Here is a 26094-nt window from a genome sequence, read left to right as displayed (position 1 = left end):
TTAGTAATTAGTTTATTTGTGCCATGAGATGAAAAAAGTTTAAAATCACTGCTCTATTATGTCCCCTGCACTGGCATCTATTGATCTAAGACCCTTCCCCACAGGTTTCTCTATACCTGGCCCTCTCTCTCTTTGTGAGCATATTTCCACCTTAGGAAGCCACAATTACACAAGACCTGATGGAAGAACCTGGCACTTAGTCTCTTCAGCAAGGTTTACTACTTAGTCTAAGAAGTCATGTCAGGAGCCCGTTTTTGAGGTTGGCCGTCAGACCTGCTCTATTGCCTTTGGTTACCTAGAGATCAAATGCTACTTCCTCAGGCCTTCTCTGACCATCCTGCCCAAAATATCATGGCTCATCCCTCTGGAGCCCCTGACTTTTACATTTTTGTTTATAGCATTTACCTACCTAACCCAATCCTCATTACTAGTTGTCTGTTGGCTGCACCCACTAATAGGTGATCCCTGAGCAAGGGTAGTGGCCTAGATTGTTTATTGCCTGTCCCACAGGGAGAGGCATGAATAAATCCATTATTCCAGAAAGGGCCCTCCTTTGGCTCCCAGCAGTTCTGAGCTGCAGTGCCAAGTGTGTTGACTTTGAGGAAAGCAGGGTCCAAGTTTTCATGGGGTGGCTGAGCTAGCCATGTGAGTGCTTTTGACCAGTGTCCTGTCTCAAAAGATTCCAGCAGGGGGTACTGGGAAGTGGGGTACTAGGATATTGGGGCAAGAGGCAGAAGAGCCCACTTTCACCCCAAATTTCTCGTTCTCCACCTACTGGGCCCTCTAGCCTCAGCTCAGTTTTCAGCTCCTCCCTTCAGTGTCCCCTGAGAGCATACTCAAAGTCTTATTCAGTGTCCCCATCCTGCACCTGATGCTGCCCTTTGGATTAGTGTCTTTTAATCACTTACTTAAGTAAGTGAAGTAAGTGCCTGCTCTCAAAAACCTGTGAGGGCAGGAGCAGGTATCATTTTGTTTGTAACTCTGTGCCTTGTACACAGATGCTCAGTTGGTATCTATAAGCTCACATTGTCTTTGAACAAGAGCTGGTGGCCAATGCCTGGAGGCAGGATGAAGGGAAGGGCAGGGCTTGCCCTAGGACAGTTGTTCCTGTGAACTTTGCAGCCTGGGCCTCATTTACTAAAACACAACACTCCTCAAAGAGAAGGGTCATGGTTTAATACAGTGTTCCCACATTTCTCCCCTATGTGGTTCCAAGGGCTACAAGACAGTTTCATGACAAAGCTGTCTCTGCTGACCCAAATCCCCAGACTGGGTGCTGAGAGGTCACTAAGCTTAGTGGCAGGATATGCCCCAGATTTCCACACCTTGTGACACTCATGGGCCCCCTGAGTCACCCTGTGGAGAAGGGGGAGGCCAAGTCTCTGTTGTTTCCTGGAAAACTTGACCCTGAGGACACGTCTTAGCTTTAGCTAATAACATTAGGTCATTTGGTTTATGCCATAATCACTCCCCGTTTAACAACTTTAAAGTATAGTTTTGGGTTTTCTTTTCAAATAAGCAACCTGTGAGCTCTGGTTTCATGCTGAATACCTCAGAGATCACTACACTAAATCCTGAGTTTACAAAGATATAATAAAAAGTTGAGCCCTGGCCAGTTTGCTCAGTGGTTAGAGCATTGGCTCGCAGACCAGAAAGTCCCAGGTTCGGTTCCAGCTAAGGGCATGTACCTCAGTTGCAGTTTGTCCCTGGCCCCAGTTGGGGTTGTGTGGGTGGCAACCACTCGATGTGTCTCTCTCACATTGATGTTTCTCTCTCCCTCTTTCTCCCTCTTTCCCTCCTGCTCTGTCTGGAGATAAATGCAAAAATGCCCTCAGGTGAGGATTTAAAAAAAAAAGTTGATAAAATCAAGTAATATTTAAGGGCAGAAGTAAACTTGACCCTGAAGAAGAGCTTTTTAAAATAACATAATAAACTATAATTGGATAATGTAAGAAGCAGAAAAGTGGCAGTGCTTCGAGTGGAGTAAAAGATGTCATCCAATCGAAGTTACATTGCCTCAAAGAGAGACATAGTTATGAAAGTAATAGCATGACTGACTAGAAATAAAATTCAAAACTTTGAAATAATCAGAAGAAACATATGTACCCAAAATAAAGAAAACATAAATCAGAAACCAGACAGTAAAAGAGGAAGCACATAGAAAATATGAGGAAAGAACTTAGACCAAGTAGCTCCAAAATTTGTCTGGCCTGAATTAAGCATTTAAATGTAAAGCACAGACTCTCTAAAAGTTAAGCCATAAAACTACTAGAATGAAATAATGGAGAGTTAGAAAAATAAGTAATTTTGGAGTGGACAAATGTAACAAAGGTACAGGAAGCCATAAAACAAAAGATTAATATATTAACTATATATAGAGTAGATAGATAGATACTATAGACAGAATTAATTCATATGTTAAAAAAAAAAGAAAATATTTCTGTTTTAAAAGAATTACCCAGCCCTGGCTGGTTTGGCTCAGCGGTTAGAGCATCGGCCTGCGGTCCAGAGAGACCTGGGTTCAGTTTCCGCTAAGGGCATGTACCTCGGTTGCAGTTTGTCCCCGGCCCTGGTTGGGTCATGTGGGAGGCAGCCACTCGATGTGTCCTTTTTACATGGATGTTCCTCTCTCTCTCTCCTTCCTACTCTATCTGAACCAAAAATGGAAAAATGTCCTCGGGTGAGGATAAAACAAACAAACAAAAAAAAAAGAATTACCCAGTATAAAATATGTTTGCATCACATACCAACTTTGAAAGGAATATTTTATTATTATACATCAGTGATGAAAAGATTGACAGCCCCATAGTCAAACAGGCAGTGAATAGAGACAGAAAAAGAAATATCTGCTTATCATACACAGGAAGGTGTGTGGGGACAGTGTGAAATAACGTAACCTTTATGCAGCATATATCACAATAAAAAATGCTAATGCCACTTGCTGGAGAGGTCCACATATAGGAATGTTTCCTATACCAGTGTATAAGTGCACATGGATTTGTGTGTTTATAACAGCAAACATAGAATATAACATGTTTATCAGCCACAACTGAATAATAAATCATGGTACAGCTTCATAAATGTAACCTCACTTTGCAGCATGAAAAGCACAGTCTCTACTTTTATTGAGAGAGAAAAGTCAAGTGTAGAGTGCTGTGTATAAACTAGCATCTGTGTAAAAGCCTTAGAAAGAATATTTGTTTGTGCTTCTCCATGTGTACAGAGAGACAAGGAATGGCCATTGTGCCTAAGGAGGTTGCCTTCCAAATTCTAAAATACTACTAAGTCCAGCCTTGGTACGCTACAGCAGGTAGAACTGGTATAGTTATTTCAAGAAAATAGTCTTATTTTCTAGCACACTCCCAATGACCAGCATCCTGCTGATGTTATATTAGTACACACATAGGGGTGACAAATGTGTGCCTCGGCTTCTGGTTAATAAAATAAGGGCAAACCTATAAGAATGAATGCTTGCATTTCTATTACTTGGGATGCCACCCTGTTGGCAGTCACAGGAGGAGTACACACTTGACACCCAATGAATGTCCCAGGATTCTGCAAATCTTCTCTCCTCAGCTTGACTTCTGTTTCCCTGTTGCTATCCTGGACACCACCCATTTGGGAATCCTGAATCAGACAGCTTTCAGAGATTGAGCAACTTTGTAGCAGCCAGGTCTTTATCACATTCAAGCCAATGTGCACTTACCAAGAAATACTGATGAAACTCCTCTGTGGATATCTCTGTTTGTCTCTCTCCCTCCTCAACCAGGGGTAGGGGGTAGAGAGGCAGGGTGTCAGTCTCAACCAGCCAAGTTCAGGAACTAGATTCGAGGTGAGCCAGGAGATGCCAGATTTGTCCGTGGTAGCTGGAAGCCTTTGATGGATGGGTGCGACAGGAAATATTCTTAATGTGAGTTTTCCAAACCTGCTCTGACATTAATTTTGTTTTGTTTTATTTTGCTAATTCTCACCTGAGGATATTTTTTTTTTCATTAATTTTTTTAGAGGAAGTGGAAGGGAAGGAGAGAGGAGGAGGAAAGAGAGAGAAACATCTATGTGAGAGAGACACATGGATTGGCTGCCTCTTGCATGATCCTTGATTGTGGCCCGGATCAAACCTGCAACCCAGTATGTGCCCTTGACAAAGAATCAAACCTGTGACCTATGCTCTAACCACTGAGCACACCAAACAGGGCCTGCTCTGACAGTTTTAACACTGATGTTGTAAATTGGCCTGTCTGTATTCCTAAATTTTTTTTTTTTTAGAAATATTACTATTATTTGGTTAGATAAAAAAATGAAAGTAGGTCTGATTAGTCCAACTCTGTTTGTGCCAGATGATGAATTTTGGCTACTACAGAAAGAAATGTGATTCTGAGAACCCAAGATTGACCTCAAATGCAGGATAAGGCCAGAACACCTGAGTGGAAGTGCTGGTGTGATGACTGGGACAGTATCAAGTGAGAAAGGAATGAGACAGAAAACCAGTATCCCACCCCACCCCTCTACCACATCAGTCTCTGTCCTGCTGTGAGCTGCCCCCGCAGGGAACACAGGGTCTACTTATACTGAGTGTACTGGCTGTGACAGAGGGAGAGCAGACTGAGGAAAGAATTGGCAACCTTCCTCAGCCTTTCTGTAGAATGAGGAGCAGTGACAAAACTTTTACATTGATCTGAATGGATTGGCCCATCATTCATGGATCTTCATATGCTTCAACTCCAAATACCCTCCTTACCTCTAATTTAGGCATTTCTTTCATTTATCCTCTATTTACCACACCTTTGGGAATGTCTCTTCTATTTCTCCAAGAGACAGAACCTGCTCTGCACAGTGTCCTTTCCACTTCCCAAATCTGTTCAGGCTTTCCTTGGAATTCTTGCTGGGCTGAGGTGGACATATCCTGTACATCTTCCTATGCATTGCTTTTCACCACTCCTACTGTGCAGGTGACTGACGTGCTGCTGGATCCACCTGGGTGCAGTACAGAACCCTTCCTAACAGAGACAGACCTCCTTGAGAGGCACTGTCAAATATCCAGGGAGTTGGTACTCTCCCTTGCTCAGAATAATCTTTGTAGTTTCCTGGTGACCCCTTGATAGGGACACATGATGAGGAAAGGAGCATGATGAGGAAAGGTTTAGCAGGCTGAATTTGCATGCTGCCCATGACCTTGGACAGGCATCATCCCTGCTTCCTGGCTGTCTCCTCATCAGTATAAATGAAGAAAATAATGGAAAAACCACAGGAAGAGTAGAAGGGTGACCTCTTCTGTCACCATTCTGGGAGCCAACCAGAGTAAGTGAGGGTGCTGGTAGGAGGTGAGTCATGAGTACAGTTTCCCTGCTCCCATAGGCCACAAGTATAGGTACCACCCAGCCCAGTGCTGCTACTGTGGGCATGAGGAGAAGGTGCTGGCCATTACTGCTTCTCTTCACAGGGTACAGGGTGGTTAAGACTCTGGACTGGTGCATACAGGACTGCTAGCTTCCAAAGACTATCCCAGAGAAACAAGATTCCCACAGTTCACTACCTGTTGTGGTCCCTTTTGTATGGAATCTGGGCTGGGTTCTGACCCACAATAACTAGTAGGATAAAGCAGAAATGATGCTCTGCTGGTGCCAGGCCTACCTTCTAGCCACCTATCAACTTGAAAGACTCTTTTGAGATCCCTGAGACACCCTGCTGGAGAAACCAATCAAGAGTCTGTGCAGAGAGGCCACAAGAAGATGGACTTCAAAAACACATGGAGAGAAAGTGTCCCTTTTGACCCAGTCAGACCTCTAGATCACTGTAGCATGGACTTGCAACTGCATAAGAGAGACCAGCAAGGCCAGCAGGAGGTCCCAGACACCCCACCAACACAGAATGACAAAATGGGTGTTGTTCTAAGCCACTAAGATTTGGGGTGGTCTGCAAAACAGCAAAAAATAACCCAAACAGAGTACAGTGGTCAGGTTCATCTCACCTCTGCTGCTCACTGCTTGTGTAACCTTGACCAGGTTTCTTAACCCCTTGACGTCTCAGCTTCTCCATCTATAAAACGAAGATAATATTGTTCAGCACAGAACTCTAGACATTATAATAAATGCAAATTAGCTATTGCTGTCATTCATGTTCACATAAAAAACGGGCAGTGAACACAGAACTAAGAGCATTTCCATCCCTACAAATGGGCTTTCCCTTAGATGAACAAGAGCAGTTAGAAGTGAGAAGTTCACTAGTCCCTGTTTTAAGGTCTTTCATGGAGCCCCAGGTGAATGTGTCATGTGAATGAACCACATTCTTTCCCTTCCCCTGGGCACAGGGAAGCATCTCCTTATCCTGCAGGGAACGTTACAGGTTGCTTCACTGAAGCACTGGGCCACAGCTGAGAGCCAGGTGATTCTCCCTCACACTAATACCCTTAGCCAGTTCTGGACCCACAGAGGGTATGGTTCACCAGGGTTTGATGAGTATGAGCTCACTGCCTATTAGGTGTATTTCCTTAAAAGATGGGGTTCCTATATGGACTTTTTTTTTTTTTTTTGTATTTATAGTTTTAATTTTTTTCAAATTGTGGTAAAATATACATAACATAAAACTCACAATTAACCATTTTTAAGTGCATGGTTTAGTAGTGTTTAGTACATCTTACATTGTTATGAAATCAATATCCAGACATCTTTTCCTCTTGCAAAACTGACACCCTTATCCTCATTACACAATAACTCTCAATTCACCATTCCCCAGCCCCTGGCAACTATCATTTTACTTTCTGTCTCTATGAATTGAACTACTGTAGTTACCTCTTTTAAGTCAAGTCAAACAGTATTTGTCCTTTTGTGACTGGCTTATTTTATTTAGTATAATGTCCTCAAGGTTCTTCAACGTTGTAGCACCTGTCAGAATTTTCTTTCTTTATAAAGCTGAGTGATATTCCATTGTGTGTGTGTGTGTGTATGTGTGTGTGTGTGTGTGTGTGTGACTGTGTATGTGGATATACATATATCATATTGTGTTTATCCATTCATTTGTTGGTGGACATTGGGTTGATTCCACCTTTTAGCTATTGTGAATAATGCTGCTATAAACATGAGCATACAAATATCTCTTTGAGACCCCTGCATTCAATTCTTTTGGTTTTATACCCAGAGGGGAGATGCTAAAACATATGGTAATTTAATTTTTAATTTTTTGAGGAACTGTTACCTTGTTTTGTATAGCAGCTGCACCATGTTACATTCCCATAAGCAATTCACAAGTTCCCACTTTCTCTACATTTTCTCTAACACTTGTTATATTCTATATTTTAAAATTTGTTTTTGTTTAATATTTTATATATTTTTTAATTAAAACATTTTTTTAATCCTCACCCAAGGACTTTTTTTTTTTTTTTGCATTCATCTTCAGACAGAGCTGGGGGGTGGGGAGAGAAACATTGACGTGAGAGAGACACATCGACTGGTTGCTACCCACACTACCCCAACCAGAGCTGGAGACAAACAGCAATCTAGGTACATGCCCTTACCAGGAACCGAACCCAGGACTCTCTGGTCCGCAGGCCGTTGCTCTAACCGCTGAGCCAAACCGGCCAAGACTTTTTTGATATTTTAGATAGTAGCTTTTCTAATGGGTGTGAAGTGAAATCTCATAGTGGTTTTAATTTTTATTTCCCTAATGATTAGTGATGTTGAGCATCTTTTCATGTGCTTGTTAGCCATTTATGTATCTTCTTTGGATATATGCCTATTCTAGTTTTTGCCCATTTTAATTGTTTTATTATTGTTGTTAAGTTGTAGAAATTCTTTGTATAGTCTGAATATTAATCTTTTATCAGATATAAGATTTTCAAATACTTTCTTCATTTTATAAATTGTCTTTTCACTTTATTGATTGTATCCTTTGGTACAAAAATTTTTAATTTTGATATAGTCAATTTATCTATTTTTACTTTTGTTGCCTTTGCTTTTGGTGTCATATCTAAGAAATCATGTCATGAAGCTTTCCCCCTATGTTTTCTTCTAAGACTTTTATAGTTTTAAGTCTCTCATCTATTTGAAATGATTTTTATATATGCTATAAAGTAAAGGCTCAACTGTATTCTTCTGCATGTGGATACCTAGTTTTCCCAACATCATTTGTTGAAAATACTATCCTTTCCCTATTGAATGATCTTGACACCCTTGTTGAAAATCATCTGACCATAAATGTGAGGATTTGTTTCTGGGCTCTCAGTTATGTTTCAGTATCACACTGTTATGATTGCTGTAGCTTTGTAGTAAGTTTTGAAATCAGGAAGTGTCCATCTTTCAGCTTTGTTTTGTTTAAAGATTGTTTGTTATACAGAGTACTTTATTTTATATGAAACTTAGGGTGAATTTTTTTATTTCTGCAAAAAATACAATTAAGGTTTTGATAAGTATTGCATTGACTCTATAGATCACTTTGGGTAGTATTGATATTTTAAAAATACTATCTTTCAGGTCTGGCTGGTTTTGCTCAGCAGTTAGAGCATTGGCTCAAGGATGGAAGGGTCACGTGTTCGATTCCCAGTCAAGGGCATGTACCAGGGTTGCAGGTTCAATCCCAGGAACCTGTCGGTATGGTGCAGGAGACAGCCAATTGATGTGTCTCTTTCACATTGATGTTTCTCCCTCTCTCTCTCTCCCTCCCTTCCTACTTCCCACTCTGTCTCAAGAATAATATCCTTGGATGTCAATGGGGGGAAAAGGAGAAAAATCTGTAACAAAATATAACAAATATCCTTGAATGAGGATTAACAAAAAATAAAAATAAAAATACTATTTTTCAATCCATGAGCAGGACATTATTTTATTTTTTAATTTGTGTTTTTTTAAACTTTTCAGCAGTGTTCTATAGCTTTCATTATACAAGTCTTTCACCTTCTTGGTTAAGTTTATTCCTAAGTATTTTATTCTCCTTGATGCTATTGTAAATAAAATCGTTTTCATAATTTCTTTCCAAATTGTTCATTGTTAGCATGTTCTGTGTGGATAGGCATGGAGGTGGGCATGGACAGGGTGACTTAGCTATGTCTGTAAGATCTTTGAACCTTGACTTTGTACAGCTGGAAGAGATCAGACAGCCTTGGGTTTAGAACTCAGACTTTTTCAGAGAAAGTGACTCAAACCCAGAGAAGTCCACTGTTCACAGCATCCATAGAGTGAACCATGCCAAAGAGCAGGGCTCTGCTCCAGTCCTCTCCCACCCTGCCCATTGTCTATGCTTTCCAATAAAAAGTGCTGAAAATATATCCACACCTGCTAATGGGTACTGATTTTCTAAGTGAGTCTGCATGCCTGTACAAGGCAAACACAATAAACTGATTCTAATGTTCCCTAAATCTTGGCCAATCTCCTTCAGGGTTTTTTATTATTATTTTTTTCTTTATTGATTTTAGAAAGAGAGGAAGTGAGAGTGATAGAAACATTGATGAGAGAGAACATCAGTTGGTCACCTCCTGCATGCTTCTCACTGGGGATTTGGCCCACAACCTAGGCATGTGTCCTGACCAGGAATCGAACTGGCAACCTCTTGGTGCATGGGTCGATGTTCAACTACTGAGCCACACCGCTGGACTCTTTCAGATTTTAGTTGAAATAAATTGAGTTGATAGATAAACACGTTAGGAAAAACCTTAGCTGAAATCACAGTGCACCCAGCCCCTTAGAAAAAAACCACACCCTCTCCATCTACAAAGATGATATAAAGGTCACTGACTCAGCAGCTGCATGTGACACTCATCCTGGACAATGAGGGAAATGCTTTTGCTGCCTTTTAAATAGTCTCCTCACAGGGCCTGTGTCCTCAGAGGCCTTATCTCCAGAGTAAAGGCAGTAGTTTCTCAGGGAGTTAAGAAGACCCACCCTCTATTGTCAGTCCTATCATCTCCCCTGATTCTCCAAACTCTGCATCCCCAAAGGGAAGCACCCAAGGCAGTCTGGCAGTCTGTGGTTATTGAAGCCTGGTGAGGGAGGGTCCTTATCAGCAGCCACACTTCTGGAGCCAGGTCAGTGATTTTGCTCCAGCTGTGACCTTCCCAACTGGCTTCTCAGTTCCTGGAATTGTTAGGAAAATACCATTGAAATCTGAGGACAGCTATGTCCCTTGGCACTGCTGCTTGTGCACTAAGAAAGGGAGAGGTCGGCCTGACTGTGGGGCTTTGTGATCCTGGAACCTATCACTTCTGGGGGTCAGAGGATGCTTAGATTCTATATCCTTCTGCTGGTCTTGGCTCCTGGAATGTGGAAGCAGCCCAATCCATACAGATATAGACTGTTCTCATGTTCTTTGCCGCCAACCTTCAGCGGGAAACCTTTAGGGTTGGAGTACTATATACTCATTAAAAGCTACCCACTTTTCAATATGAAATCCAGAAATGGAGAACACAGAAAAGAAGGCTAAAAGAAATATTAAAAGCCAGCACCTTACCAGCTCTGATTATGTGCCTGACACTGTGCAAAGGACTTGACCATCAATTTCCTCACTACATTATGAAAGTAACCTGTGAGACTGCAATTGTTATTACCCCCATTTTACTGATGAGCAAACTAAGGTGCAAAGCAGCTACACAGTCAGGACCAGCCTTATACTCTTCAAGGTTCTTATTCACAAATCATTAGTAATTTCAAGATGGCGACAGCAGGGCATTAAAGCAAGTGCAGGCCTTCTGAGCATGGCCCACTGATTGCACAGGCAGCATACCTGGCATTCCCTGTCCCCAAGACTTGTCACCAGGAATGGAGAAGGCAGCCTATGTATATAGCCTGAGCTCTAACCACATTGTTATGTGGCAAGTTTCATTAAAAATGATTTTTTTTTCTTCTGTTTTGTACTGGTGCCCTGTAAGTGGGGTCTTGCAATCTTTATTCATTCCAGAAATATTCTCTGATTTGGGGCCGGCAGCAGCATGGAGCAGGTGTTGGTGAGGGAACTCTTCTGCTCACCTTGGCTCAGGTTGTTGGGCTTAAGTCTCCCTGTTAGAGAACCAGGAACAGGCCTCACCTGCTCAGAGTTGAACTTTATCCCACTGTGAAACAGGGTTCAGAGGGGGTAAAGACTAGTTACAGATGCAAAGCATGGGCCCAGCTTTCCACTATCTTAGAGCTGCCGGTTAATTATGCTTTCAAAGAAAAGAGTTCTGATCCTCTTGGACCATGGAGTAGAAAGCACTTTTGCTGGCAATTAGGGACTAGTCTTTTCTCTCCTGGGCTCATGGTAAGTACATAATAAATGCTGTCCTCAAGGCATGTGCAAATGTGAGCAGGAAGGATGAACTACACGGCCTTGGCCCTGGATGAGAGCTCTGGTTCTGCTGTTGCTGCAAGATCTTTTCACAAACCTACTTCTGTCACTGTTCGTCCCTTGAAAAATAAGCCGGGGACCTTAGCAGCTCCTTGAGGACTAAATGGCAAGATGACATCTCAGACTAGACTCAATTTTATGGCCCAAATGCAGAACACATGTCATTGTGTAAGCTTTGTACAAGTTCAGTGGGACCCACCTTCCAGGCAGAATAAATCCATGTGGAGTTTGACTTGATGTATGAGCTATTTTTCTTGCCTGTGAGAGAAAAAGATAAAACCCCAAAATTAAATAGCACATAATTCACAAAACCAGAAAACAAACAGTAATTGTGCTGACACTATGATAACAAGAAGCAGAATTTACCGGATATAGGGAAAGGACCATGGTAACATTACCTGATGCTTGTCTGAGTAGGCTGTCGGTCACCTGAAGTTCTTTGTGATTCTTAGAAGGCTTGACCAGTTATTTTATGTGCTGAATAAATCATTGACTGTGTTTCCAATATCAGGTCAGATTATCAGAAGGTTCTTGAGGTTTAAGGTCAATTTCAGCTTGTGGGCACCATATCAGTCTGACAAATATGACAACTGTCCACTGCAGGAAACACAGGCAATGTTTATGTGGCTCAATCCTTGAGTTATTGCAGAAATAAATGCCAATTTGTGGGGAAATTTAAAATTGGGTTATTCTTTAGTGTGCTTTAGGAATGACTGAAAGAGGTAACTGACACCTCCTCCAAACTTCCCCCCATCGCCCCAATAGCACAAACACCAGAAGCTGGTTTCTCTGGGCTTCTCCAGATGCCAAACATCAGGACTCAAATTGGGATCAGAGCACACTAGATTGCTTCAGTTACACTGAGCAAGCCACATGTGGGTCACCCAAGAGCTCAATGCAGAATTTGTTGATTAAATCCATCATATGATCTGAGAAGCTCAGTGACCCCCAACTGCACTTCTTGGAAATCAGTGTCATATAGGATATTAATGTGTTATTTCAAGAAAAACATTTTAAAGTTTCATTGAGTGGGAAAACAACTTTAAAGTAAAACAGTTTTCTTCATTTAGGAGTTGTTGTTACCTTTAATATGTTGATATGTGTGTAATCACCCAGAGGGGATGATGTACAGTTGCACTCAAACTCATTTGACAAAACACTCAGACTTGCCCTGGCCGGTTTGGCTCAGCGGTTAGAGCGTCGGCCTGCGGTCCAGAGAGACCCGGGTTCGATTCCCGCTAAGGGCATGTACCTCGGTTGCAGTTTGTCCCCGGGCCTGGTCGGTCGTGCGGGTGGCAGCCACTCGATGTGTTCCTTTCACGTCGATGTTTCTCTCTCTCTCTCTGTTCCTCTCCCTCCCACTCTACCTGAACAAAAAATGGAAAAATGTCCTCGGGTGAGGATAAAAACAAACAAAACGAAAACAAAAACACTCAGACTTTATTTTATGGAATATCTATTTACTTATTGTGAAAAATACATGATTCAAGGAGAATAGTTTACTGTTAGAAAAAGTTAAAGAAATTATTTCACACTTAGTTGTACTGTTTGTAGTTCTGATTTATTTTGTTGCATTTAAATCTTTGTCAAGGAAATTGAGTCAAATAATTTTGTTAAGATTCATATCCTTTGATTTCTCTAATACCTTTGTATCCTGTTTAGAAAACTCAAGCCCAGTATACATTTTTCCAAGCCTGTGAAGTGGGAAGCCTAAGATGCTGAGCCACCTGAGGATGGGGTCTCAGATCTTTGCCTTCAGCTCTTCTGGTGTTCTGGGACTTCTGAGAAAGTGAACCACAGGAAGCCAAAAATGCTGGATAAACAAAAAGAATCATGGGGTTTTATAAGCTTGATATAAGTTTTGGAATACAATTTTGCCTTCCTAGGTCTTTTTACTTAGGCTGATAATAACATGCATGTGAGCTGGAGGGCTTGAGTCCATGAAGCCTACATGTGCATCCACTTCCATCCATAGGCTCAGGGTGAGCTGATTAAGAGGGAAACTGTATCTCAGGTTGGGACACAAAAGCTGCCCCTGAGATAAGTGTGTTTGGGAGAAGAACCCCAGAATTATCATCTGGGAAGTGGGACAATTAGATAAGGTAAAAAGAGCTCAGACAGGGTGTCTGTTGTCAGTGGAAACAGGATTCTTCCACAGAGTTGTAAGGAAAGCATTTCAGGAACTCATTCATAGAAGTATTTGAGAAACTGTGGTGAGATTTATTGGAGCAAAAACAAAGCACTGCTCCCAGGTTCCTGATGTCTCATCCACAACCAGATGGCTCAGCCACAACCCGATGGCTCAGCTCCATCTCACTGTGAAAGCAGTCTAGCCTCTGGAACTTTAGTCCCGCACTTGTGCTTACCAATCCCAGAAGGGTCAGGGCTCAGAGATGCTGTGCCACTTAGTATTGGCATTCAAAGCTGCTGTATTCTAGCTTAGTCTATGCCCCCTTCTGGCTAGCTTAGTCTCTGTTACCCTTTGTCCCACACAGCTGCCACACACAGTTCTGCATGGCTGCTTTAGAGAAAACATGTTAAGAAACCCTTAGCCTTTGTTAAGCTTTTATGATATTTCCTTGGGTTTGGGAAAAAGTAAGCTTTTTTTCAAACTAACCAGGCTTCTTCCCAGTTATTTCTGGATTTGTGCTGGGCCTTCTCCATATCCAATCCCCTTTCTTGATTTTCTGGGGTTTTATGCCCTTTTCCTATCCAGTCTTTTCCCCAGATTTTCCTAGGCTAGATTCCTCCCTTTTATGTCACCCTTTGGTTCCTACTGTGCATGCCTCAGTAGAAGGACCTTCCCCTGTACCTTCTTGGCTTCCACTGCACATGCTGTTTTCCCTCCCCTCATTAATCTATAGTAAGGGGCCTATTGTTTCATGGGGAGATTGGAAAGACAGTCTTTCCTTTCTACTTGGGGGGCAGAGGGATGTTAATCCCCTTGGTGGGGTAATGTGGCTATCCCTTAGAATGTCTGTGCAGCTGACCCTTCCTAGTTAATCTGGCTTAATTAGATGTCTGGCTCATTTGCTCTCCTTTTCTTTGTTAATACCTAATTATCTGCCTACACTAACATTCTCCCCTCAAGAATCCTGGGCCTTAAACTCTCACAAGGATGAATGGACGAAGGTCTCATTTTCTGTAGCTTCTTACTACAGTCAAGGGGTGTAGTCTTGCCTATCACTGGGCCTGGAGATTCTTGCTATCTGTCAAAGAAGAAGGCAATCAAAAGAGATGGGAAGCCTTCATTCTGGGAAGAGGGGTTACTATGCTACTGTCCTTGGAAGATGGAATATGTGGTTATCTAGAGGATGGTACTGCTGAACAAGTTGGCATCCTAATTGTATCCTGGAGGTGGCAAATAATGACAAGAAAATTAAAAAGGCATGGTCCTGCCCTGGCCAGTTTGGCTCAGTGGTTGAGCGTCGGCCTGTGGAACAGAGAGTCCCGGGTTTGTTCCTGCTGGGGCATGTACCACAAAAAAAAGAAAGAAAAAAAAGCATGGTCCAAAAATAAGGAAAAAAAATTATAGCTACTGAAGGTCTAATTAGAGGTAAGAACCAGGTGATAGAGTGAAAGATTAACTTTACAGTGTCCCAGATTAAGTTGGAGGATGGGCTTCCCTGGAGGAAGGTGTGTCACACCTGTTTGAAACCCTTCTCTCTACCACACTTAATTTAAATTAGGTTAAGAGGAATATTCTAAGGTCGTCTTCTTGAAGCGAGTTTTTTTTGTCTGAACCTCTTGGGCAGGAAAGAGGGAGGGTCAAATGTTCCCTCTGAGACCTCTGTTTCCCAATAGACAGCTTAAAATCAATATCCCCCAAATCAGTTTTAAGGTGGTAGAACTTTGATCCCTTCAGCCCCATATTTTAAACAATAAAACATTTTACATTGAAAAGTGAAGCCAATAGACCACTTCATACTTCACCAACTCAACCATCTAATTCTGATAAGTCAGTTCAGCCTGTTGTAGACCAACGAGACAGACCAGACTTACGCTCCCAATTGCTTCAAATTAAGAGAGCTTTATTAGCCACGCGGCAACTGTCCCATCCTACGCAGAGGAGAGAGCAGCCCCGAGCTCAGGGCATCGGTTGCTTATACAGTTGTCTTAGCCCCTGTTAAGAAATTTGGGTTAAGTGTATGCGAGTAAGCAAGCAGGTACAGAAGCAGATATTTGCAGTTAGCTGTTATGCCTGAGGGAGCAAGCAGTTCTGGTGTACACAAAGCAATGGTTATCTATACAATGCAGTGGTTATCTATTAGCAGCTAGTTCTTGCCATTCCCTTAAAATACAGGGGGTAAGATCATGTGTTTGTCCTTTACAAGCCAAGGCACCAAGTCTCATTTCAAGAGGCAATGATGTAGGTTGAGCTTCCAAAGTGAGACCTACACTGTGTAAATAAACAATTAGGTATTTCCTATGAAATAAGAAGGCAAACATACAATGATTAATAAACACAGTTAATCATAAACTAGTTTATGAGTCTGTAAGATTGTCAATCAAGAAATTTTTTTAGATGTAAGGTCTTTTGTTAGAATGAAAGCAAGTGGTAACAATTTAATAGATCCTCCTTGTCTGTAGTTTAAGCATCTCTGGTGATGTTATCAAGTGCTCAGGTAAATTCTGTATGGTGTATACAACATTAGAAAAAAAAATTTTTAGTTCTAAATAATTCCAAGTCAAAAGATAGGAGAAAAATGAAATATTACTTTGGAGGGTTGAAGAAAACTAGAAGAATTCAGAATCCAGTTTATTTAATAGGTGAAAAACAAAACTTAGAAGACAATTAACTTAATTAGAGTCTACTATCTACAACTGAGCATTTTGCTTTGTATTGAAACACCACTTTTCCCCCTAAAATCATCCTCATTTTTTCCTAAAGAGCCAAAATAAGACCAATTTATTTAATGCATTAAGTTCAGTTTCAATTTTGTCTGATTATTTGCATAAACACAAGAATAATAATTGATCATATAGACTCTTTTAAATATGCTTTGCAGGGATTTTATAAGGAATCTCCAGATTAGCCTCTGAGGGTGAAGAAGCCAAGCCACACAGTTGCCATCAGGTTTTACCTGATATACCTATAACAGGTTTGTGTAAATTCCTCAAATTCTTGAGGTCCCCAGAAATGTCTTGAGGTTCCTTCCTTGCCATCTCCCAAGAAAGCAACTTTTGTTTCTTACTGGGAAAGACTTCCATGAACAACATAAATAAGCAAGGTACCAGGCTATTTTTCCAGTGGGATTTTATCAGCTTCCAATGTTAATCTTAATTCCTTGAAGTTTTCTGGTGACATTCAGAGTCAAGACATGTCTCTTTCAGACATGACATTCCATCAAAGTCTTGGTTTATAAAACCACAATTGGAACAGATTTTTACTGGATTCATGCAAATAAATATATTGTCATGATTTACTCATTAAGAATTACCAAATTCTGAAGAAATAAGGTAGGAAGAAAAATATAAAGCAAAGAAAATTTCTTGTCCTTTAGAGTGGAAAGGGGCCAAACTCCAACTTTGTATTAAACAACTAAAAATAAGCAATTGGCATTCTTTAAATTAGCAAATTATTTTAATAACTTTTAGGAACATAGGCTCCTTGATTGGCAAATATACCCATATTTTTAAGAGACATATGTATTTCCATTAGACAATTATTACAAAGATAAACTCCCTAATTTAGAAAGGAACAGCTGAAATAAAAACAAATGGCTTTTTGTCCTTTTGATGAAAATTACTTCCTAGAAATTTGCATTTTAAAAAGTGGCCTAGATAAGAGTTTTTGAAGACCAGGTATTTGTATCTCAAAGGTACAGGGGGTAGAAATGCAAATTTTTAAGGACTTTGGTTTCATAAGGCCAGTTATCTGTAAGTCATTTTCTTGAGGGATTTAGGGTTAAATTTCTCCCAGTTGTCAAGTATGTACTCCACAATGGGTCACTCAGGCACTGTGGATGAAAGTGGTAATTCCCATTGTCTTTATGGAGAGAGATTTAATAGGGTAGCTAAGGGAGGCATGAGACTTCTCAGCTCTACCCAGCCTCTTATCACATGACCAAAACCCAGAATAGTGTGCTGTGCTAGGTCCTCATTGCCAGCGTTGGTGTCTGGAGACTCATGCCTTATTCCTTCCCTAATGGAGGCAAAGGCCTTCCTGAAGATTGCAATATAGTTTATGCCCAGGTGTGGAGTGTTACCCCATCTTCTGAGTGCAGCCTTACCAAGTCACAGCGATGATCAGGCACTGCTTAGTTGAATTCACTCTGCTTAGTCAGGTGGCCTTAATTTTACATAGGCAATAAGTATGGCTTGTTTCCTCAAGTGATGTTTTCCTGCTTGATGGCCTCTGGCCATAGCCAGCCTTACCAGAGGGTTCTGCCCCCTCATGTTTGTCTGTATGAAGAATGCCTAGTACCTCCACTGTTCTGGGTAGAAATGTCTGTCCTATAACTCTAGCTTTTAGTAGGTGGGCTAGTAGCCTCTTACCCTGCCTTTTATATTTCCAGCAACCCTGGTTCTTAAAATGCCTCATGGGGGTGGGGTGGGAGGGAGCAGTCTTCCTTAGGAGGGCAGGGAGTGTCCCTGTTAAGCTGTCCTGAGGCTCTTATAAAGGACAGTCCCTTTTCCTGGTAACCTAAGTATATTAGCTGGGTTGGTCAGACAGAAACAGCACCCTGGGCCCTGGAGGGAAATCCTGTTGGCCATTCAGCCTTCTCTAGGAAGATCATAAATTGCTGGGTAACCCTTGGTATGAGAGGGTGCAGGAGTTGTGGAAAAAAAATAAACATTCAGTCAGTCGCAAAATTAGTTTTCTCTTGTGGAGGTTCATCTCTTAAATTTTCACCTGAGGGTATATTTTATTGATTTAAGGGAGAGAGAGAGAGAGAGAGAGAGAGAGAGAGAGAGAGAAAGGAAACATCCATGTGAGACAGAAACATTGATCAGTTGCTTCCTGTACATGCCCAGACAGGGGATCAAACCCGCAACCTCAGTTTTTGCCTTGATTGGTGTATGGGATGATGCTCCAACAAACTGAGCCACCTGGCCAGGGCCCATTGTGGAGGTTCTTTTAAAATTATTATTTTCCAATTGGTTTAATATAAACCTTCCCATTTCTGTAAGTACTTGCAAGTAAATCTTTTCTATTTATTATATACTTGCAGGGTCATTAATGAGGGCTGGGGTCTGGGAGTTTTCAGCATTGGAGGCACAATTTCCCATATTTAACTGAATAGCCTGGGTAATTTGGCACCCTGGGACCAGGAGACTCCCAGGGCACAGACCAGCAGCTGCTGTAGCGAGGTAGGTGACCATGGGAATAAACTCCAGGTGGGCACTCCAGCTTGGCAGCAGCCCTTATCTCACAGGGCTCCAGAGTGCACAGCAGTAGGCCATGCTGGGGACATGGGTACACCACCAGGATGGAGGCAGAGAGGAGTTAGAGGCCGAGCATTGCCAGGCTGCTGGAGGAGGATGGAATACTGCGAGCCTATGTGTGCTGCAGCCTGTGCTCTAAGCTTGGGGGCGCTGCAGCACCGGCCTGAGTTAGGGACAGCCCCAGCCTTGAATCAGAGGCAGCGCAAGGAAAGAGCAGAAGGAATGGTCCTGAGGAAAGTGGGGTGGAGGAAAGCACTAGATCTGAAGTTGAAGTAGCAGGGAGGGGGAAGAAAGAAAGAACCAGAGAGCATACACATGCAGCATCAGAGGTTAAGCAAGACGAGTGGAGAAAGGACACCCCAACACAAGAAAGGTAAGGTCCCAGTTTCTCTTATCACAAGCCATGGCCCCTCCTTGCCCCATGTTGGATGCCATCAGTGGGCAGAGTACCACTGAGACTCTGTGCTGCTGAGCTATCATGCTACCAAGAGTAAAAAGTTTGGGATGTTTTTAATCCAGCTTCATCTCTCACTGGCCTGGGCCTGTTCCCAGGGATCTCAGCTCCCAGGCTCTTTGCCCTGGGGGACATTGGCTCTAGGAAGCCCAGAGTTGTCAGGAGTATGAGTGCCAAGGGGCTGCAGATGGGGCCTGAAGTGACACTCCTCCAATATTTTTAGGTCAGAGCTTCTTGGTCACAGGTCACTCATAGAGTATTGTCCAGCCTTATAAATCCTTCCTATCCACATACTAGATTCAGCCTCACCCAAAACACCCACAAGAAGTTTCCCTAATTCCAAACTTCTCTGACTGGCAGCCCATGCCTCCCAGACTCCATGCCCCACCTACCACTCCAGACTGGTCCTAATCCCTCATGATGCTCAGAAAGTTTGCCACCACCCAGCCTCTCTGCCAAATGGCCTAAAGAGGGGTCAGACACTGTGGTCTCCCTCAGTTATACTGAAAATGTCTCAAGAGCACAGATTAAGTTTTAACCTGCCTTCTGTCCTCTCACAGTGCACAGTGAACTGACATGGGCCAAGAAACAGTGGGAGTGGCTACCTGCAGGTTCTGGACAAGGGAAGGGAGCCAATGTCCTGAGGGTTAGCCCATTTACCCGGCTACAGTCTGATCTGCAAAGCCCAGGGTCTTGCAGACACTCTACCACCTGCTACCTGAGTGTCTGTACCTGTCCCCAAAGTGATGCTGTTGGTCAAGATTATTTTCAACCTTTGTTTTTTTGAGCATTGAAATATTTCTTCAACCTAATGTTTGCAGCTGACCCGTATAAAAACAAATAAATGTAAAGTGGATCTGCTTGTTGAGAGAAGGCCTTGATTCACCAGATCACACTCACCCCTCCCATAGGGCTGGCCCTGGAGTATAGCGGGAAGTCTCTGGATTGGCCAGCCCCTGTCATCCCTTCCAGTTCTAGTAGTCCAGGTATGTTTTCTGAGCTTGGCCTGACTGATAACCTACGCAGAAGGACCTCCAGAATCTGTTACAAAGACTACAGCTGGGCCCCATTCAAATCAGATCAGGTGTGGGTCAGGAATGGGTATAGATATCTGTGTTCTGAACTAGAGCCTGCTTGATTTTTAAGCAAACATTGAGAATTGTTCCCTTATGACTTCTAAGATATATTTTATAAAAGTACAGAAGAAAATATCTCAAATTAGAGCTCAATGCAGAGAATTGAAATCAGGTGAGGAGATGGAGCAACTGGAGCTTCTCGGTAGTAGGGGAGTCACCTACTACCTGGTCTTTAGGTGGTATAATGGTCTGGGCCTTGTACTGCAGGGTGACATGAAGGTGTGGTGCTTAATTCCATGAAGGACTCTCTCCTGGAAAGTCTCCCTCCTCTTACTTCTCTTTCTTTGTCCTGCCTCCATCTTTCAAGCCCGCCACTTCCCTTCAAGGTTTTACTCAACTCCCAGACAGTGCACACCTTCAGCTCCCACATTTTCCCCCAAGGTCACCACATGAAGAAAGGGAAGATACCCCTACATTGCCAGTATTCTGCACCCTCTCACTCCAGGTGACAATGACAGCCAGCCACACGCTGGTGGGTGTGTCCCCTGTGTTCTTCCTTCCATCCTTCTCTCCTGATCAGCTCACTGAGAAAAGAGTGGAGAGATGAGCAAAGTGTCCACCTGTACCAGAGGACCTACTTTCTGAAGGAAGAACTCACCCCCAGCAGCACCTGAGTTGGAGTCAAAACATGGAGAAATATGTTTAAGGGTGGGATCCACCTGGAATTCCACAACTCTGGACTTGATTGCTTCTCCCATAAGTATTTATTGAGCAGTGATGGTTCAGAGCTTGGCTTTTGGTGTTTGAATTCTGACTTTGGTGATGCTAATTAGCTGTGTGGTCTTGGCTAAGTCACTCAAAGTCTCTGTGCATCACTTATTCCATCTGCACAATGGGAATGATAACAGAGGACTTTGGTGCAAAGTAAGCACTGTTTAACTTTTAGCCATTACTATTACTATTACTATTACTATTACTATTATTACTAGTATTAGGCCTCTTACAGACTTTATTGTGGAGTAATTTATGGCAATAAGCTGCATCCATTTAAAGTGTTCATTTAAAATGAAAAATTTAGGGAATCCTGATGATTTTATATATCTGTGGAACCACTATCACAGTCAGGATACTGAACATTTCCATTATCTTCAAAACATTACTGTGCTCTTTTGCTGATCATGTCTTCTCATTCTTGCACCCAGATAATCACCAACCTGTTTTAGTCATTAGAGATCAACTTTCACTCTCTGTAAATGGAATCATGTGTGAACTCTTGTGTCTGACTTATTTCATTCAGTATAGTGATTCTGAGATTCCAATTGTTGTATGCAGCAGTGGTGCAATGATCAGAATGTGTGTGTCCCTCAAATTCATATGCAGAAATCCTAACTCCCAATGTGTTGGAGGTGTCAGCAGGTGGGGTCTTTGGGAGGTGCTTAGATCATGAGTAGCTTATTAGTGCCTCAAAAAAGAGGTTCTGGTGAGATCTGTCATCCATTCCATTGTATGTAATGGAGAAGCCTGCAACTTGGAGGAGGGCCTTCACCCAAACATGCTGGCATCCTGATCTCAGACTTCCAGATTCTGGAACTGTGAGAAAGAAATGTCTGCTGTTTATAAGACACCCAGTCTATGGTGTTTTGTTTCTGTAGCCCAAATGAATTAAAGTTTGCTGAAGACAACTGGTTTGTTTCTTTTTATGACTGCAGGCAAATTGAAATGTCCAATGAGTTACCCCACATAGCTACAAGCATGCCTAGAATTAGAAGGTTGCTCATAACAAGTGTTGCTATGACTGTAGAGCAGGCCTCCAAGGCTGTAGGGGTTTAAATATGTGCAACCATTTTGGAAAACCATTTGAAATTTCTTTACAACTTATACAAATATCTCCCATCTCACCTGACGCTACCCACATGGTTGGGAAACAAATGAGTACATGTCTTTATGATATGCAAACTGTTGCTGCTATTTAGTTTTTCTCCTTGAAACTTGCCACAGGCATCTCAAACACTCACATAGCCCTTGCCCAGTCTTCAACACACTTTGGTTACTTGTCCAACAGGGTACTAGGGTACTGTGCAGGTGGTGAATAGCAGTGGCCTCTAGCCCATGTGTGCCAGGCAATGGAGCTTAGTAAGTGAACCAAGTTACACAATATTCCCTTGTAGAGCTATACATAAGATCAAGGATGTTAGCTATTTATACATATTCCAGTTCTCCCACAATGCAGCTTTATTGATGCAGACCAATTTTGAGGGTAAAGTTAACAAAAATAAAATTAGATAAAATATTTTTCTCATTGTAGCCTATAGTGTCAAAAAGGCTTACTTGTAATTTATCATTGGCAATGAACTCCAACACTGAAGTGGTTGTGGGTCACTGGTCTAAGGACCACACTGCAATGTCTGGTAAGTTTCCAAAGCTTGCCAGACACATCATCATGTTCTGATGATCTAGGGGTGGGGAAAAGCTGTTGGGCTCCTGTCCCAACTCTGAGACCCCTTTACTCCCTGCTGCAGACCTTGGTCAGGCCACCTTTCTTCTCTACGGCAAAACAAGAAACCAAATGTAAACCATAACAGAATGAAGTAACTCAAGAAGACCTACATGGTCAGCAGTGCCAAAACTCTGTGCAGGGCAGCTATGGCTATCTGCACCCCACAAGAAAACCATAGCTACATGGACATAATGATTGCATTACTGGTCCAATTCTACACTCCTCTCCGGGCCCCTGCCCTCTGCCAGGTGACTTTACTATGCCCTCTCATCCTGGGCAGAGTGATTGCCCCTATTTCTCACCCTGCATTGTGCCATTAAGTTGGCTCTGTCAGCAGTAAATTAGTGAATATGATGTGACAGAGGCACAGAGTAGATATGTGTCCTAGGTTTGGTGTCAGCCAAGCCGGCCTGGAGCAAAGCCTCTGACCCTGTAAAAGCAGAAGTAAGCCCAGCCAATATTGGCCAATGCCCGTCCGTTCCTCAGATACATGGGCCATAATAATAAACGAGGGCTGTTTGAATTTTGGGGTGGAATGATACACAGCAACTACTGACTAATATAGCAGGGGTATAAGATATTACCATGTACAACTGTTATTATGGGGAGAAAATGAATAGTGCCGTGTTTTTACAGAGGAAGAGATTTACCATTGAGTTCAGAAATCATAGGAGGAAGGAATTTTGGAGTTGCCCTTGAAAACATGTGGGAGAGGACTCAGGGGTGGAGTGAGGTTGGAGATGGCAATGGTTATGGAGGCGCAAGGCAGGGAGCCTGTGTGTTCAGCCCAGGAAGAAGGGACAAAACTAGCGGATGGTTGTGTGTATAGGGGTTCATTGTGATGTGAACAGGGCAATGGGGAACTGTGAGTTTCTACCTCTTATTGTCTCTGAGTGCAGCCCTTTCAAGACCTGTCTGCAGGGCAGCATCCAGGTCACTGAGACCAAAATTACAGCCTCAACTCATGCAGAGGTAGCCACCCTGCACCAATATTTCTGAAAGAGAAGTTTGGCTTTTTAGCTTTTCTTTAAATTTATTTTTGTTACAGATGTTTTTCCTTTTTTCTCCATTAACACCCTCTTCCCTATCCCCCCATACTGTCCCCAGCGTTGTTGTCCATGTACATCGAGTTACATTTTGAGTTTATTCTTGTGTATGGTGTAAGATGATGGTCTAGTTTCATTTTTTTTTTTTTTTTTGCATGTAGCTGTCCAATTTTTCCAATACTATTTATTAAAGAGGCTATGTTTACTTCATTGTATGCTCTTGCCACCTTTGTCAAATATTTATTGAGCATAATGTCTTGGGTCAATTTCTGGGTTCTCTGTTCTGTTCCACTGGTCTATAAGCCTGTTCTTGTGACAGTACCAGGCTGTTTTGATTACAGTAGCTTTGTAGTGTAACCTGATATCCAGTATTGTGATCCCACCTACTTTGTCCTTCTTTTTCAAGATTGCTGTGGCTATTCAGGGTCATTTGTGGTTCCCTATGAACTTTTGAAGTATTTGTTCTAGTTCTGTGAAATATGTCTCTGGTATTTTGATGGGGATTGCATTGAATCTATAAATTGCTTTGGGTAGTATGGACATGTTAATGATGTTAATTCTCTCAATTCATGAAAAAGGTATGTGCTTCCACTTTTTTATATCTTCCTCTATTTCTTTTTTTTCAATGCCCTATAGTTTTATGCATATAGGTCCTTTACTTCTTTGGTTCAGTTTATCACTAGGTATCTTAATCTTTTTGTCATGATGGATAATGGAATGGTGTTTTGGTTTCTCTTCCCGTAAGTTTATCACTGGTGTGTAAGAATGCCGTTTATTTCTTGACGTTAATTTTGTATCATGCTACATTGCCAAATTCATTTATTAAATCTAGTAAATTTTTGATGGAGTCTTTAGGGTTTTCTATGTATAATATCATGTCATCTGCAAATAATAATTTCACTTTCTTCTTTCCCACGTGTATCCCTTTTCCATTTTCTTCATGTCTGATTGCTGTGGCCAAGACTTCAAGTACTATGTTAAATAACACTGTCTTGTTCCTGTTATTAAGGGAACAAAATAGAAGGTCAAATAAAGAGCTTTCCTGACCAAAAAAGGCTAAGGGAATATATTAACACCACACCAGCACTGTAAGATATGCTAAAAGGACTACTAAAAATAGTAGAAGAAATAGGAAGAAAAATAGAAACACCCTAAATAAAAATGGCAATAAATAAGTACATATCAATAATCACTTTAAATGTGAATGGTTTGAATGCTCCAATAAAAAGACACATAGTAGCAGACTGGATAAGAAAGCATGACTCACATATATATTGCTTCCAAGAGACCCACCTCACAACAAAAGACACACATGGGTTAAAATTGAAGGGATGAAAAAAAAAAAATGTTTCAAGCAAATGGAAGGAAAAAAAGCTGGGGTAGCAATTCTCATATCTAATGAAGTAGATTTCAAAATGAAGGCCATAACTAGAGACAAAGAAGGCCATTACATAATATTGAAAGGATCTATCCAACAGAAAGATATAACCTTGGTAAACATATATGCACCCAATATAGGAGCACCAACATATATTACAAATCTTTTGGAGGACTTCAAAGGAGAAATCAACAGAAATTCAATCATAGCAGGGGACTTCAATACCATCTGACATCACTGGATAAATCTTCTAGACAAAAAACTAACAAGAAAACACAAACTCTAAATGATGCTCTAGATCAAATGGATTTAACAGATATCTACAGAGAATTACACCACAAAACTGCAGAATTCACATTCTTCTCAAGTGCACATGGGACATTCTCAAAGATAGACCACATGTTAGGGCACAAACTAAGTCTCTACAAGTTCAAGAAGATTGAAATCATATCAAGCATCTTCTCAGATCACAATGGCATAAAACTAGAAACCAATTGCAAGAAGAACATGCAAAGACATTTGAAAACATGGAGGCTAAATAACATGTTATTGACAAATGAATGGGTTACTGAGGAGATCATGATGAAATTAAAAACTTCCTGGAAACCAATGAAAATGAACACACAACAACACAAAATCTATGGGATGCAGCAAAAGCAGTTCTGAGAGGGAAGTTCATAGCACTACAGGCCTACCTCAAGAAGCAAAACAATTTCTAATTGACTAACCTCACGCCTTAAAGAACTAGAGAGCAAACAAAAAGAAACCCCCAGATCATGGAGAGGAAGAAAATAGTAAAGATGAGAGCAGAAATAAATGACATAGGACCAAAAAAAATCAATTCAAAGGATCAATGAAACAAAGAGCTGGTTCTTTGAAAAGATAAACAATATTGATGGTCCCTTAACTAGACTCGCCAAGAAACATAGAGAGAGAACCAAATAAAG

At 41.7% G+C, this 26094-nt stretch overlaps 1 long non-coding RNA gene across 2 annotated transcripts in view; it reads left to right on the top strand.

Moving 5' to 3' along the window:
- LOC118618259 overlaps positions 1-26094 on the top strand; it is a 113906-nt gene that overhangs the window by 32283 nt on the left and 55529 nt on the right. The window contains exon 5 of one of the 2 annotated variants that reach the window (XR_004957027.1): positions 8466-8517. The exons of the other annotated variant lie outside the window; for it this stretch is intronic. This is a non-coding gene — a long non-coding RNA (uncharacterized LOC118618259). Of the gene's footprint in view, positions 1-8465; positions 8518-26094 lie in introns of those variants that run through there. 2 annotated transcript variants of the gene reach the window in all.

The sequence above is a fragment of the Molossus molossus genome, unplaced genomic scaffold (assembly GCF_014108415.1).
Source record: "Molossus molossus isolate mMolMol1 unplaced genomic scaffold, mMolMol1.p scaffold_m16_p_6, whole genome shotgun sequence".
NCBI lineage: Eukaryota > Metazoa > Chordata > Mammalia > Chiroptera > Molossidae > Molossus > Molossus molossus.
This window is presented reverse-complemented; position numbering and strand designations above follow the sequence as displayed.